Source organism: Melanerpes formicivorus, unplaced genomic scaffold (genome assembly GCF_026170545.1).
Source record: "Melanerpes formicivorus ecotype bairdi unplaced genomic scaffold, bMelFor1.0.p_v2 SCAF_23, whole genome shotgun sequence".
Classification (NCBI taxonomy): Eukaryota; Metazoa; Chordata; class Aves; order Piciformes; family Picidae; genus Melanerpes; species Melanerpes formicivorus.
The window spans coordinates 3214298-3230056 of NW_027142375.1; the positions used below are offsets into that span (position 1 = coordinate 3214298).

General features: G+C 39.5%; 1 protein-coding gene across 8 annotated transcripts in view; it reads left to right on the forward strand.

Moving 5' to 3' along the window:
* Positions 1–49: 49 nt before the first annotated feature.
* The window catches only part of TBC1D5 (TBC1 domain family member 5), a 331491-nt gene continuing 315781 nt past the window's right edge, over positions 50–15759 (forward strand). For 5 of the 8 annotated variants that reach the window (XM_068152332.1, XM_068152331.1, XM_068152337.1 and 2 more), the window contains exon 1: positions 50–271. The gene's annotated coding sequence lies outside the window, so the exon portion shown is untranslated. Of the gene's footprint in view, positions 272–14319; positions 14399–15759 lie in introns of all 8 variants that reach the window. The other 3 variants (XM_068152338.1, XM_068152339.1, XM_068152334.1) reach the window with 1 other exon arrangement.

The window sequence follows — 15759 nt, forward strand, 5'->3', positions numbered from 1 at the left end:
GGTCAGCGCCTGCGCGAAGGAGCGGGGCTGGGGGGGCGGTGCCATCGTGCGTCCCCGTGTGCGGGCAGGGAGCCCTTCCCCTTCCCTTCCTTTCCTTTCCTTTCCCCGGGCCTCCCTCACCTCCCCCTTCTCCCCGTCCCTCGCAGGGCTCCGGGCCGGCGCGGGGGCTTGTCTGCCGCGCAGAAAGGGAGGGAGGGAGGCGGGGAGGGAGAGAGAGAGAGAGAGAGGCTGAGCCAGATCTTCATGCCACTGCAGGCAGCAGCAGCAGCAGGTAAAACCAGCCCCAGAGCATCTGCTCCCCTTAACCCGCTTGTCCCCCTCCTCACCGGCCGCCCTGCAGTCAAAGTGCGCCGCCCCCGACCCCGGCTCCCGCCGAGGCCTCACCCCAGCGGCGGCGGCTGCTGATTCCGCCGCCCCCGGCCGTCAGCGGGGAGCAACGGGGCTGGCAGCAGCGGCGAGGCCTGCGCTCGCCGGGCCGCCGCCGCTCTTCGGCCTCTTTACGCTCCTTCCCGGGGGGCTATCCATGGTAGCCGGCGGCGTCCCGGGGCTCGGCCTGGGCTGCGCTCTGGGCAGGTGTTCCCCAGTAGGGATCTCTGGAGCCAGAGCCTCGTTCCTGGGAGGTGAAGGCAGGGAGGGAGGAAGAGGCAGCTTTGTCACAAGGTTTCCCCCTCAGGATTTTCCCTCTTTATTAATAAATTGTGCTTAATTCTGGCGGCTGAAGAGGGAAATAAAGGTCTTCATGAGTTTGGATTTTTTCCCCTCCAGGCCTTGAAAAACATTTTTCAGAGGTAGCCTGGTTTGCCTCCTCTTTTCCTGCCCTAGAGTCTCTCTTCCTCTCTGTTCTCACCTACGTGACTCAATCTGTGCTAGCTGTCCAGTTTATTGCCATCAGTGGTAGATGCTTAACTGTCACCCTTGTTTTTCTTTGGGGTACAGTACTTCAATTGGTGTACAAGTCTGGATTTCCATGCAGGGGATGCAGTTTTGACATTTTAGCTGTTTGAGAGTTCTGCACTCTCGGACTGGTGTACTGTACCCAGCAGTAATTTGCTCATTGCACATCCTGGAGGCTCTATGGTCTGCTTTTAAGAAATAATTTTTTCCATCATACTGACATAACATTGTTTCAGCTCTATGTGCTCATGAAAGTCATAGATATGTGAAAGAACTGTGTTCCAAAATGTACTGAGATGGGACATGGAAGACATGAATGTACTTCTAGTTCTGCCACTCCACTCAGCAGCATCTATGAACTGCTTTACTCTCCATAATTCTGCCTCCTTTTATTTAAAAGCACTCTGAAAGTTGGTTACAAAACATCACATGAGAGAGTGTTTCATTTTAGACCAATGAAACTTCATTAAAGATGTCATTTGTCAGTTCTGCTACTTGCCACACTCTAGTTCAGTTACTTACTGATAATGCCTCCTCTGTGAAAACCAAAGCTACAAAAATATAGTCCAAATAAATGTGGACTAATCGTTGGTATGGAAAATCTTTTAAAGAAGTTGAGGATTGTGAAACATGCAGTTAAATTAATCCTAGATCCCACCTCTCTCTGAATTATCATCCACTGTTTCATTTGCGACTCACAAATTGAAATACCACAAGAACTAAAACTGAGTACTAATGCATTGTGGATGGTAATGATTTCTGGTTTTGAAAACAGACTTTTTTTTGGGGGGTGTATATAAATATTTGAGTTAACACAGGTGTGAATTAAAAGTTGTCAAACTTTATTTTTACTGACACATGGCCCATGTGTGACCTTAATGCTGTTACCCTAAAAGCCCTATGTATACCCATAATAGTAACATTGTTACTGTTGAGGTGGTGGTGTGACCCTATCAGGTAAACATAGAATTAGACACAGCCTACTCCGAGGAGATTGTTTGGGTTTAAAATTGTTTGTCTTACTTGAAATCAGTAACTCTACTGCTGAGGCAACAACAGGTGTGTGAAGTGTAGAAGTACACAATGAACTTCAGTTCATAACAAAGTATGAGACCATGAGCGATTTTATGTATACTGGGAAGACAGTACATTTCCCTCCCCCTCCCATATTTTATGATGGCTTCATAATTTAGATACTTTACATAATTTAGATGGTAAACTCCTATGAATACTGACCTGAATAGTGACCATTGCAAAAGATACTAATCTTTTGCATCCTTTTGTTAGTGAGATGAAAACAAGAGTCAGTTCTCCAGCTTCGTGGATGCGAAGGAGACTAAATAAGGCCAGTATGGTAGCTTTGCTTAAAAGTTAAAGAAAGGGATGAGATTCTTGAACATGTTGCTTTATTTTACCTTCTTAGAAATCTGAGGAAAGCCACTAACTTGATTTTTTACAAATAGTTCTTCAGTTGCTGCTGCAATATTCACTTTTCACACTTAGATGGTTCCTAGCTCTTCTTAAAATACTGTGCCGCTTATGAGAGTGGAAGTTCCCTTTGGGAAGCGTAAGTGAAGACATTCCTCTCACATTTTTCCTTCCTTGCATTACAGTGTTGGTTTTACTCAAACATTGTCCTTTTCTCTTTTGTTTGCACTTGCATCTTTTGGACTTTGGTACTTTGTGTTAATGTGCAAGAAAAATGTGATATGGTGGAAATATGTTATGCATTCACTGCCTGCCTATGATTTATGCTAATGTGGAGATCATCTCTGCCGTCTCTGGGTTATTGCTATTACAACTTCAGTTTTCACTGGGAAGGGCTATGCAAAGAAGTGATTTACATTTTGCCCTGAAAGGAATTTTGTTGATGAAGTCTTAGGAAGTTTACGTTGTGCTCCATCCTTAGGAGTTTTATCTTAAACTGTTAGGTATGCTGCTGTAATTGACAACAGCTGTTGCTGAGAATTGTGGAGAATAGACAGTTTCTAAGATAATCAGTTCCTAGTCCATTTGAGGCTTTGTTGATTAGCATGTGTAAGAGCATTTTGGATCAGGAGCCAGTGATGTCTGCAGAGTGCAAATGTGGTATGTTAGCTAAACAGTTTGACTTAGGCTCTGTACTGCTGTGTAGTAAGAAAGCTGTAAGTTTTGTGTGCGCTTTCTTATTTCATAGGGAAGTGCCCAAAGCAGTTCAATCTGTAGCCTATAAAAACATGGATCTTTGGCTGAGTTGTGTTCTTGGAGTAAGAGAGCTGTTAGATGTGATAGAAGAAGTTTCTTGCCTGCATTTGGTTGTTACATTGCTGAGGCTTAAACTCTTTATTTCTGACCTGCAAAAGAAGCAGCCTAGCTGTCACCATTTCTAGTTTTTAGGAAGCTAGCTACTGTGGTCTGTGATTTACGTAAGGACGTTGTATAAGTTATCTGTATGTCAACTTTTTTCCTGATGTCACAGCGTCTGTATTCACATGTTTTTAAAAACTAAAGGCTTGGAAATGAAGCAGAGTGTGAGATCTTTGTATTGGACAACATCATAGTTGGATAATTTGTGTTCATTTTATTAATGTTGAGTAGAAAAAGGCATGATTACTGTGGGATTCTCTCTGTGTCAGTCTTTGAGGAGAAGCAGTTGACCATATTTATAGTCTGAGAGTTGAGATAAGAAGCAAGTGCCAAGCTGGAGTGCTTAGACAAACTGCTTCCAGACTTGGAGACGAGTAGTCAACATTTAGCAGATTTTAGATGAATAAGGTTGATGAATTACCAAATGGAATGAAAGTAGGTATTTTGCTTCTGTTAATGGTTAGGTGTAGATTTCCCAAAAGCACTGAGTCATAACATGACCTGAAGTCTGGTTGGAAATAGTTTGAAAATAATAGGAAGAATAACATGTCACTGGTGTTGAACTGAGTGTAGCAGAAAAGAGACAGCATCATGGTGTCCTGTGTTCTGTTTAAAAAGCCTCAACATTTTCCTTCTGTACTATTTAATTTGAGGGGTCTTTTGTTCTGTTAATGAGCTGGCAAATCGCTATTTTAGGTTTATTAAAGAACATTATTACCACACTACTAATTAATCTAGCTGTGTGTATGTGGAAGATTCATGTTCTTGCTTAAGTTCACTTGAAATTAGGACTACCTCCTGTTGTGGTGCATTTAGAATGGGGATCAAATCTACCCTAATACTTAAACATTTCACCTTAAACCTTGCCCCATCAGTCTTTGTCTCAATGGGTTTGTTTGCAGAACTTCTAGTTGACTAAGCTTTTTTAAGTGTATCAAGGGGGTCCAGTTCTGGAGCCCCTCTTACAGGAAGGATCTGGATGTATTGGGGCATGTCCAGAGAAGGGCCATGAGGATGACTAGAGGGCTGGAGCTCCTCTCCTATGAGGACAGACTTGAGGGGGTTGGGGCTGTTCAGTCTGGAGAAGAGAAGGCTCTGAGGAGACCTAATTTGGCCTTCCAGTATCTGAAGGGGGCTACAAGAAAGCTGGGGAGGGACTTTTTAGGGTGTCAGGTAGTGATAAGACTAGGGGGAATGGAAAAAAACAAACTAGAAATGGGTAGATTCAGATTGGATGTTAGGAAGAAGTTCTTCCCCAAGTACGTGGTGAGACTTTGGAACAGGTTGCCCAGGGAGGTGGTAGAAGCCTCATCCCTGGAGGTTTTTAAGGGTAGGCTGGATGTGGCTCTAAGCAACCTGATGAGGTGGTCCCTGCCCATGGCAGGGGGGTTGGAACTAGATGATCCTTGAGGTCCCTTCCAACCCTAACCATTCTATGCTTCTATGGCTCTGTGCTACTGAGAAGCTACCATTTCTCTGGATGGCTTGTTTCAGTGATTCATCTTTTTTTCACTATTTAAAAATAAGGCATGCAATTATTGTTTGAATACATTTGAATGCATCTGTCTTTTGGTGGTTCTTGTTATCTTGTCTGAATTCTCTGTCATACCAGACTGCATTAAAACTTGATTTGTCGCTTTGACACTGTTTTCACTCCTCTGCATGGTGGCAGTCCCTAGCATTTAAAGACAGATAAAGTTTTTAAAATACATAAGTTTAAAAGAGCATCAACAGTTCAGAGATGTGCTGGGCTGACTACTCCAGTACTCTCAGATAAGTTTAACAAGTATGCTCATTTAAAATGTTTATCTCAATGTTTTTTTAACATCTGATCTGAAACATCTGCTTAACAAACGAATTGGGAAGAAAATCAATAGGATGTGATATGATTGTACCATTTTGAATTTTTCCAACTATAGAATGAAAGTATTTCTTGAATATTTTTGATTTTCCCCTCAAGATTTTTAACACTTGTGCCACCTTTGTCTAGTTCTGTGCCTCTGCTGTTGCTGAAGCAGTGTTTGTTGCTCTTGGTTGTGTCGTAGGAGGTTGTTTTATGTGTCTCAGTTTTCTACACTCTGTAACTCTAATTCTGTTGATGTTGATCTGGCCTTCCCTTTTCTACATTCTTGATCTTGCTGCCATTCCCCCCCCCCCCCCCCCCCCACTTCCTTCTATTTTTAGAAAACATCAGGTTTTGAACAATCAGGATGAGCTGTAGCCCAAATGGTTCTCTCTGTTAGCTATAGCCTGATCATAGACAAAAGCCTTCTTAAGGAAGTTTCCATTTTCGAGGTTTTTCTTCTCCAACTATTTTGTTTGTAACACTTTTCAGCCACAGGAATTTTGAAACCTCAGGCATATGAACATGTCTGAGCATCATATGTTTACATACATGTTAATTGCTATCTGATCATGATGAGTAATTCTTACGCTGTCCCCAGCTTCTAGTCCAGGGACTCGCTCATTTTAGCCCTTGCAGTGGGATACAGGATCATTTCTCCGTGTCAGTTATGGTGAACGTTGTAATTGTTGCTAATGATTTTAAAAACCTGATGTTTTTACTGTTGGCTGCCTAAAATCCTGGGATATCATGTTTCATTACTGAAGACTTCAGCTTGGCATTTTTCTCTCAGCACATTACAAATATGGGCTTACAAAAAAATCCTGCTATTCTCTGGTTTGAGCTGATGGGCTGTAACAGACCTCTTCTGTCACCACCTTCTGAGTCAGCTGCCTTATTTAACCCTTAGACCCACATACAGTCAGTATCCTTTGGTCCTGAACATCATGTACTGCATGTCTGAATGGTGTTTCTTGTAACCTGGGTTGTGCCTGCTTCATAATAAGTGGGATTTTATTTAATCTCTTCCTTCTACACAAATGTACTTTTGGCCTTTGTTGGGAAGAATCCTAGCTGTGTGATGTGTACTGAGAACAGACTTGAATTTCAAGATGGTGTGGGACTTAAAGACACTTTCTAGAACTACAGAAGTGCATTTTTGGCATATCAGCCTCAATCTGATGTTATTGTAAGAATTGTACCTGGTATCATAAGAATTGTCATCCAGGCCATTTTTTTTTGTCACTTAGAGTTGCCAACAGCAGATGTTTTAAAGGGAGTTAAAAAAACCCACCCTCTCAGTTGCTGAATAATCACTGTATTGTGGAGTTCCTCAAATGTTTGTCACTTCATTAGGCTTTATGGTGCTGATCCTGCCCCATAATAATTTTTTTGGTTCATATGTACTTTTGTAGAGCTGTGTGTTGTCATTATCCATGGAAGTATGTAATGTGAAAGAAATAAATTATTGTATTGTATTTATAATCTACCTTCTGACTGTAAGGCTCAGCACTCTTTTCTGAATGGTTAAGAATAGCTTAAAGCATGAGAGTTACATGAGCACCACTGAGGATTACTTCTTATCTACTGTGCTTTGGAGGTATCAACCTCAAGTTTGATTTGGCAGAATGATGCCCATTTACTTTAAAAAATATCATTAATCACACATGGTGTTGATCAGTGTGATTGTATTCTGGATCCTGAGATTTTCTATTGACACTGGTGGATGTGACCAGTGATTCCTGCGTCCTGTATGCTCTGGATATATACACTCTTTGTTCCAACATTTTTTTCCCCTCCTGTCATTGTTCATAGCAAGGTAACATCTATATCTGGATAAGAATCTGCCTATATCCTACCAACTATATTTTACTAACTGCAGTGTGGCATGCTGCAGAGTTGAAAACTGTTGATGTTGTTTTCTGCTCTTCCCCAACAAATAAACATTCAAAATTGAGATTATTTTCTTAAAGGGTGATTAGTTTTTGTATCATCTCTGCTTTTAAGGAACTTGTCAGTGTTCCTACTGACCTTCCAAATGTTAAGTTTGACCTTTTTCTTCTTTTTTTTTCCCTTTTCTCAAAGCAGAGACTTTAAAACCTGTGGTGCTGTGTTCATGTTTATTTCCTAAGCATTCTGATATCAGCAAGCTTGCTGCACTGTAAATCTGAATAAGAGCTTTCAGATTTAATGTGGTACTCTGATTTCTTGTACCTTCTTGACTAAAGGTTGTCTGGAGTATTCACTCTTAACGTTTAGTATTTTTGTAGAGCCTTTCATCTATACAAGAAAATAACAATAATCATCTTCAGTAAGAGAGAGGAGGCTTACTCAAGGCCAAACAACAACTCAAAAGGGGGGCTCCAGTTAGAACCCAGCTTTTATAATATCCCATCACAGGAGAGTGAGGGAGTGGTGAAGCCCCGGAATGGGTTGTCCAGGGAGGTGGTTTAGGCCCCGTCCCTGGAGGTGTTTAAGCCCAGGCTGGATGAGGCTCTGGCCAGCCTGATCTAGTGTGGGGTGTCCCTGCCTATGGCAGGGGGGTTGGAACTAGATGATCCTTGTGGTCCCTTCCAACCCTGACTGATTCTATGATACTATGATACTATGACTATAAAATATTTTTCTCCAAATCACAAAATTTGTTAATAGGAGGAGTGAAAAGTAAATTAAACATGTTAAATATAGACTGTGGAACTTTGAGAAGAGTATGAAGGCGTATGGGACAAATACAAGTAAACATTTAATGTACTGCTTTTTGTGTAAATCTGCCAGGTTATTTGATAATTGTGCTGGGGAGGGTGATGGGGTTATGAATTTCTTCAGTGACAGCAGTGGCTCCCAGCTGATACTCATGCTTGAGTTGCCTGTCCTGCTTCCTATAAAACAGAACTGTTCTTCAGAATGGGGGCTTGAACACCTGCAGCATATAGAGCTCATTATTTCTATTGGAACCACATATTAAAAAAAAATATGTGGGAGCCTTGCTTGTCTTTCAGTTATTCATGAGTCAACAGCATAGTGTTTTCTCCTTCAGGCCTGACTCATTTTTAATTTACATCATTTACACATATGCCTATGGCACTAATAAATATACACAGTATGGGGAAAAATAATACATTCAAATACATTAGGAGGCAGTTCTTTTATATATATGTTGGTGGGGGCTTTTTGGTAGCCTTAGAACTGAACCATGTGCTGCTTCTGACAAAGCCTTTTGAAGTTTGGTGTACCCCATAATCTTTATGTTCAGTGCATTAAGCTGTCAAGGCTAGCAGGCCCAGTATTTAACCTTCTTTGGGTTTTGTTGTAAGTTCTTGTTTATAGCTAAAGCATATACTGATTGTGCCCTGCCAGTTTCACTGCTTCACAAAAATATGTGGCAGATAATATTGAAAAGATTCTTTTCTTTTGAAGTATGCAGCAATATGGACTCATGTAAATACAGTTTTTGTGGCTAGATGAGAGAACAGTGAGTGAGCACAAGTAGAGGGAAGTGCAACCAGCAGGAAGTTTCTCACTTCCTGTAATCAGACGAAACTCGTGTCTCAGTCAGTGGCAAGGTCTCTTCTGAACACATCAGTGATGCATGTTCATTGTGCATAACAAATATTTAAAGTGTTAATTCTAAACTCAGTGTCTTGAAACTAAAAATAAACCAACCAAAACCAAAAGGTATAAAGCAGCTAGCATTTTGGATTGATGGAGTGTGTGCATTACAGCTGGGACTAGGATTCTTATGTTTATTTTTCAAATGTGCTTTCCAAAGCAGGTAGCAAGCTACAGTAAATGAGAACATTGTACAAATCAAGGTAAACCACCATTTTGTTTAGTTTGCTTCATGAGTTTCTGTTAAGTACTTAACATCGTCCCCAAATGCCCCTCCTTTAGAATAAGTGAAGGTTGCCTAGCAGGTTCTTTTGGGTTTTTTCCCAACATGAGAGAATTTATCTCTTGAAGTCCTGAGTTAGTTTGCAATGATTTCATCATTGAAAAGTATCCTGAAATGACAACAATAAATTAACTGCCATTTCACTTGAGACTAATTCCTGTTTACAGTCAAGAGTTTTACTTGGTGAAGCATTATGGCTGTAGGAGTTTTATTCTTGTTCATTTGCTTGGTTTTGTAGGAATTAAAACAAGTGCAAATTTAAGAACTCTATTGTAGCAGCTGGTAATGGGCTTCTCCTGATTAACTTCTGTGTCTGGTTATAGCATCCTCTGGACACTATGGCTTTCCATGTAGTCCTTTCTGATACACTAACCTCTTCCCTGCAACCAGAGATACATTTCTGTACTTCCACTATCTCTACAGAATGTTTCAAAATTATTTTTATTCCATTTGACATTTGCCTTTTCTGACGTAGAAGCTATGTTTTACTGTCAGTTCCTCTCAAAAGTTGGTGCCACCATTATGATAGATTGTCCTGAAGACACAGGTGAAGAATGACAGGCAGTGAAATGAAGTTGAAATGCAAACAGGCTTTTCAATCATCTGGATGTGTAAACAAATGAAAAAAAAACCCAACACATTTAACAGACATGTGTCAGCTTGCATACATGAAAGAGGGTGAAGCTCTCTCTTCCATCCCAGGCAGTTAGTTTGATACCTTTCTCTCAGAGCCCTAGCTCTGCCATCCAGTCTCTACTGTACTGGAGCCAGAGCTCAGAGTTTAATGCTCTGTTGTGAGCTCTGTCATGTATGAAAGTTAATCATGGATCATTTGACTGCACTGGACATTGCTAGGTCTTCCTGTCTCCGTAGAGGTTCTTGAAAGACTGGGTGTTTTACTAATACTGTGGTGAAAGCAACAAAACCAGACCAGCCAAACAACCCCCAAACGTCCTCTGTCTTCAGCCAACCTGTTCTTTTGAGAACTGCTGTGTGACCTCTCTAGCAGAAAAGATCTGACATAAATCTGGAATAGCTGCCCCTTATTAGTGACCCAGCTGCATGCTGATGGTGGAATAGCAGAGATCTATATGCACTGGGTCTAGAGAAAATGGCAGTGATGAGGTACTTTTGTTTCCCTCTGCCCAGTTAAACTGTCATTTGAAATGCTCTTCTGGATGTAGATGGTGGAGGGTGGCAGGCAACTGAGTGGTTGCCCTCTTGTACATATTGTAGGTGCTGCCAAGATACATTTGACAAGGAATGTAGAAGGAAATGCCTGCTACCAAAAATAAGGAAACAAAACCCAATACTGTACTGAATGGGAACAGCTACATCTGAATTTAGTCCCAGTCAGCTGACTGGGTGCAGTGGAAGTCGTAGCACATTGCTTAAAACAACCACCTTAGAGTTTTAGTTTGAGTTCTTCAGCTCACCCTCTTGTTTGAGGAATTTGTAGTCCAGCATGTGGGACAAAGGAGGGTGAATGAATAATTGGGTCTTTGAATGATGACCCTGACTAATAACCAAGCACACAACTACCTGGATGATCATTGGATGGTGTTACTCTTCACATTATCTTGACATGTAACTAGAAGATAGAGATGAGGCAGATTTCTTTTTACATTGTAGATCATGTAAACTTTGCATTCATACTGCACCTCTTTTGATCCTGAAGATAATCCCTCATAATAAAAAATATTAAAGAACTTTAGGGTAATTTTTTAAGATGATGTATTTTGCATTAGTAAAAGTAAAGAAGATTAGGAAGCACCTGAACTTTATATTCTAAGTATTAAACTTCCATAGGCATTATTCCTGCTGTTTGTGCTTGACTTGGTTTCATATTTAGATTTTGATGTGTGGAAATTTAGGGATTGATATTTGTAATGGTAAGCACTCTGGGCAGGTAGCATAAGTCTAGCATATGATTTTATGAAACTGGTTTACTATGAAGTGTTGGATGTGATACTGTACATTACTGAAAAGAGCTTTAAGAGTAGTATGGAGAATTACTTCGATGCAGTTTATGTTTTAAACCTGTTTCACTTCCTCACAGCATAATTCTTTGGCTTTTTTTTTTTCTTTGGCATTTGAGAGGATATCTTTTGGCTTGCTGTTCTGAAGGCATTTGTCTCTGTTATGGACTGAATTCATCTGACAGGGGTCAGGGGAAGTATCTGTTGGGTGCACATATATTTTTGCTGCATGTCAAACAAAACACTTGATCTGAATCTTTATGTAAAAAGGCTAAGTATGCTGGTATAGCTACCTGAAATAGTTTGTTACTTTCTGGATGCCTGCTGAGTAAGCATTTAGTTCATGAAGTCAAATGTTTGAAGTCCTGGGCTTATGGATGCTTAAGATTTGTTCCAGGAAGCAAAAACTGGGTCTATACTTGTAAATCCCAAGTGACTTCACTGTTGACTTCAGTAATGGAAAGACGAGCAGCTAAACAAACTTCAATTTGCCAATAGAGTTATAATCAAGATAAATTTACTGGAAATGAGAGATTGGGGGAAGAGGATGTGCACCAATCAGTTAAACTATTGTCTATCCATTGTTTCTGCCTCTGTTTCGAGTCATTAATAGTTTATTTCTGCTGTTCCTCTTCTAGAGTGGTTATGACCTCTGCATTATGTTATCATTAGTTTACTTAGTATGGGCTAAAATTGTATTTCAAATAAACTCATATCTAAAATATAAAAAGTTAGCCTTGATGAATCTGAGTTGTAATGAGGAGCAGCAGAAATCTGCTGCTGTAAATACATTGGAAAATTACACTGGAAAATACATTGATAGGATTTTAGTGAGTGTAGGCTTTTTTCCCTAATTAGAATTGTTTGTGAAATAAGAATGGGCAGAATTATGTAGGATGTTAGAGGTGATGCTGAGAATCATGAGTTCATGAAGGATAACTACTTCACAGAAAATCCAGTATTTTCGATTACTTGGTTATTTGAGTTGAGAGAATGGAATAATATCTCTTAAGGTTGTTAGTCTCTAGATGGGATGAACATTTGTTTCTGATCTGTGTCAGCAGAGTGTTTTGTCTTGAAGTCCTGTGGGTAGCAGTTCAATTTCCAGATGCCTAATCAAGTATGGATATTTTGGAGTTTAGTCAGTGAACAAATCGAACAATTGTTCAGATTTAAATAGTGAAAGAGAAGAAAACTCTGTTGGTTAAAAGCCATTTAAAACCTTAAAGTACTTATTAAAAAGAAGTCTTGGTACTGGAATTTAGATGAGAGAAGGAAATTAGGTAGGAAAACCAGTTCTGTGGGTGTTTAAGGGTCTGGGTCATATACGTTTGCCTTGCTAATGCCTTTGTATTATGATTAAAAATATCTCTACCTTGTGACATCAAAAAGTTCATGATGTGGAGAAACCAGAAGGGTTCCTTATTGTTGGTTGCAGTGTTATGTTTGGCTTTGAAGAAACTGACTTGTTTTACAGTTTCAGTCAAAGATCAACACAATCATTTGAGCCTTGACTTTCTTTTTCAGGAGTCTGACAGAGCTGGTGGCATTTTTTTCTGTCAGGCTTTTGTTGTTTAAGATCAGCTCTTTGACTTGCTGACGCTGTAATGAGGAGTAAACAAACCTTATTTCTTTGTGACAATTTGTAGTATGTTTCCAGTGGATTCAATCACGTAGCTATAGTAAACTTTACTAGTGGTAATAATTGTGTTGAGAAAAGGAGTATCACAGCCCCATATAAAGGAGTTTATCTTCAGTCCTGATAAATACCAGCTTCTGGCCTCCACTGCTACCTGACCTCTTTCTTCAGAGTACTTTGTAGTCACTGGATTTCAAGTACCCTGCTTGGCGTTTTTCTTCTTCCCCCCAGTGATCAATGCGTTAGGTAATTGGAGACTCGTGTTCTTCTGATAAGTTTCATGAGTGAATGTTCATGTAGGGCTTAGAAATCTGTGGAGGAAATTTGCCTTTTGCATCCCAAATTCCATATAGGGTAAGCTAAAGCATTGTTTCCATTAATTCATCTGTCATTAATAAGTGAAATTATGTGTTCAGAATAGACAACAGGTTACCTCCTCATTTGCATGGAAAATAATGAAACTTGGCTAATTCTGGTTTCCCTTCAATGGGGATGTGTTTTAAAGTTTTAGGTGAAAAAGTAATCTCCTTAGGATGAGGGAAAGATAGACCTTATTCCATGCTTCCCAAGATGAATATTTTGGAGTCAATATTAGGTGAATCAGCAGTGCATGTTCCTTGATTTGAGGTTCTGTGAACAATTCCATACAGAAGTAAGTTTTACGCTCGGTGAACAAAAAGATCAGGAAGGGAAGAAATCTTCAGTGGTTTGCAAACATGTAAGTCAACAAAACTCTTCCATGATGCAATGATGGTGCCATTGCCAACATTTAATGTTTTTAGGCTGCTACCTCAGTTGGTAGAGCACTCCCATCAGTCATGGGAAACGTCCTCTTTGCACCAGAGAACTGCCTCATACCTGGTATGCCCTAGACTGCTGCTGGAAATTGAGAGTACGATGTGCTTATAGTTTCCTATCTAATAAAGCTTCCTGTTGTAGAAATTAGGAATTCAGTGAGACTGCAAATGGAATTCTGGGGACCTACATCATGGGTGAATATCATAATGGACAGAGAAAAGAGTAAATGTCAGTGTTTTCTTGACAATGCACATTATCATACAGAGTGAAGCAGAGATAAGAGTTGAGAGCGCAAATGATTTCCCTCAAGCAGAGGAGGGTTTGATTTCTCTGTGTCAGTCCTCAAACCACATGCACCTTAGTACAAGCAGGGTACTACCTATGTTTAGTCAAGTAATGGCAAGGTTCTTCTTGATTGCAAGATTCCTTTATAGATTGAATAACAGGTATCCTGACCTGCAGGACACTGTTCAAACTAGGGCCTGAGAAAAGCTACAACTCACTGTAGCACTGGTCATTGTAACTCTAGGCAAGTGGTTCATTAAACCATTTCACTAATTCTAAACATAGGAAAGGGGGAAATGCATTTGTGTATATGTGTTGTATTTAATTAGCTTCAACAAGCATTAGTACGAGTATCTTTTATTAATCATCAATTACTATACATAGTAAGGCTATACATGTAAAATAATGGGGGGCCTGATTTAAAGGTGGCACAAGGAAAGTTCTTTTTTTTCCAGTTTAGATAGAAAAAGTTACTTTGTTGCTTTCAGCTCACATTTGAACATAACATATATAATCTGTAATGTCCAAGGAATTAAAAAGAACTATTTCTTTCCCATAGAGAAATTACATGCACAGTTGCTAATCTGAAGTGTTTTAGCCAATTTAAATCTAACATGGAATTCTTTTCTTCTTTTCTTACAAGAACTTGAATTCCTTCTCTGATTCCATTAATGAATTGCTAAACCTGGCTCAAATATTTTCATGTAACAGTTAGAAGAGAGGTGAGTGTAATTCTCTTATATCATGTAGAATATTAATTTGCCTTACTGAGAGATTTACTTCGAGTTAAAGGAATATAAACAGCAAATGGGTACAAAATGTATCAGCTGAATTTTTGCCTAAAATAACAAGAAGTGTAGTTTTGGATACTCAGACTTAAATCAAAGATCTAGTTTAAAGCAGGCCTAATGATGTTATTAGGTCAGTAGTTAATGTTTTCGGAATAACATTAATTCTGTCTTCCATCAGGACAGTATATACTGCTCTGTAACTTACTACCTTATTACCTGTAGGGTTCCCATTAGTGATCATTATCTTGAAAATCTTCTGTAATGTTCACAATTGCATTTTCCAATGTCCTTTCTGTTTAGGTTGTCTTAACGAGACAAAACTACACAAAAGAAAAAGCGATGGCAAGAGACTTTGTTTTTCATACTTACCACCAGTTTGGATAACTTATTCTATGATATATCACAGATTTAAATGTTTCTATTAGTTAAATCTTTCATTCTTTTTTTCTTTTTTGTCCCCCCCTTGTTTCATAGTCTGGCAGAATTACAGCATTTTCAGTGATTCCTTTTTTCCCCCATCCCTATACCAGACTGGTATTCATCAGCCTTCTCATTTGTCTGAGCAACTTACAGAACACAGAAGTGTCTCATACATGCTTTTGTCTTTTGCAACCCAAGTGCTTCTGTCCTTTCATATTTAAAAATGAAGCCCTGATTTTCACTTCACTAATAGCCTACCATAAATTTGATGAGCAGTTTGGGTTTGAGTTTAAAAAGTGCTCCTGGTCTCCCTTTAGTGGATAAAGCAACTTCTTTTGTATAGTGCTTGCTAGCAGAGGTGGCTATTTTATTGATGAATATGGAAAAAGTGTATAGTCCAGTGCTTTGTTCCAGTCCTCTAATTTATGACACCAGTAATAATGGATGATGAATGAGATATCCAAAACATTAATAAATTATCTTAAGAGGTGTACTAAATCAAAGAGGAGGAGACTAAGAAATAATCTCATATAATGCTTCCAAGAAAAGTAAGCTAATTCCAGAGTAATTTATTCAGCACTATGCAAAAACCCGGAGAAATTTGTTGGAATTTAACTGCTATAGTTAGTATGGCATTAATATAACTCAGTGTTCCAAATGTGCTATTCCAGACATTTGGATCACCGGCTTCAGGTGGTAAGAGATGTAAAATGTGTAGACTAAAATAATTCTTAAATATTTAAGTTAAAATCTTGAGTTTAAGCATGTTTAAAATAAAACCTGGTAATTTTGTCCTGTGTTGATGATGCTCACATCCTCTTCCCTAAACTCATCTATCCCCTAACAGGGTTGAAATTTGCAGCAGTGTTCTG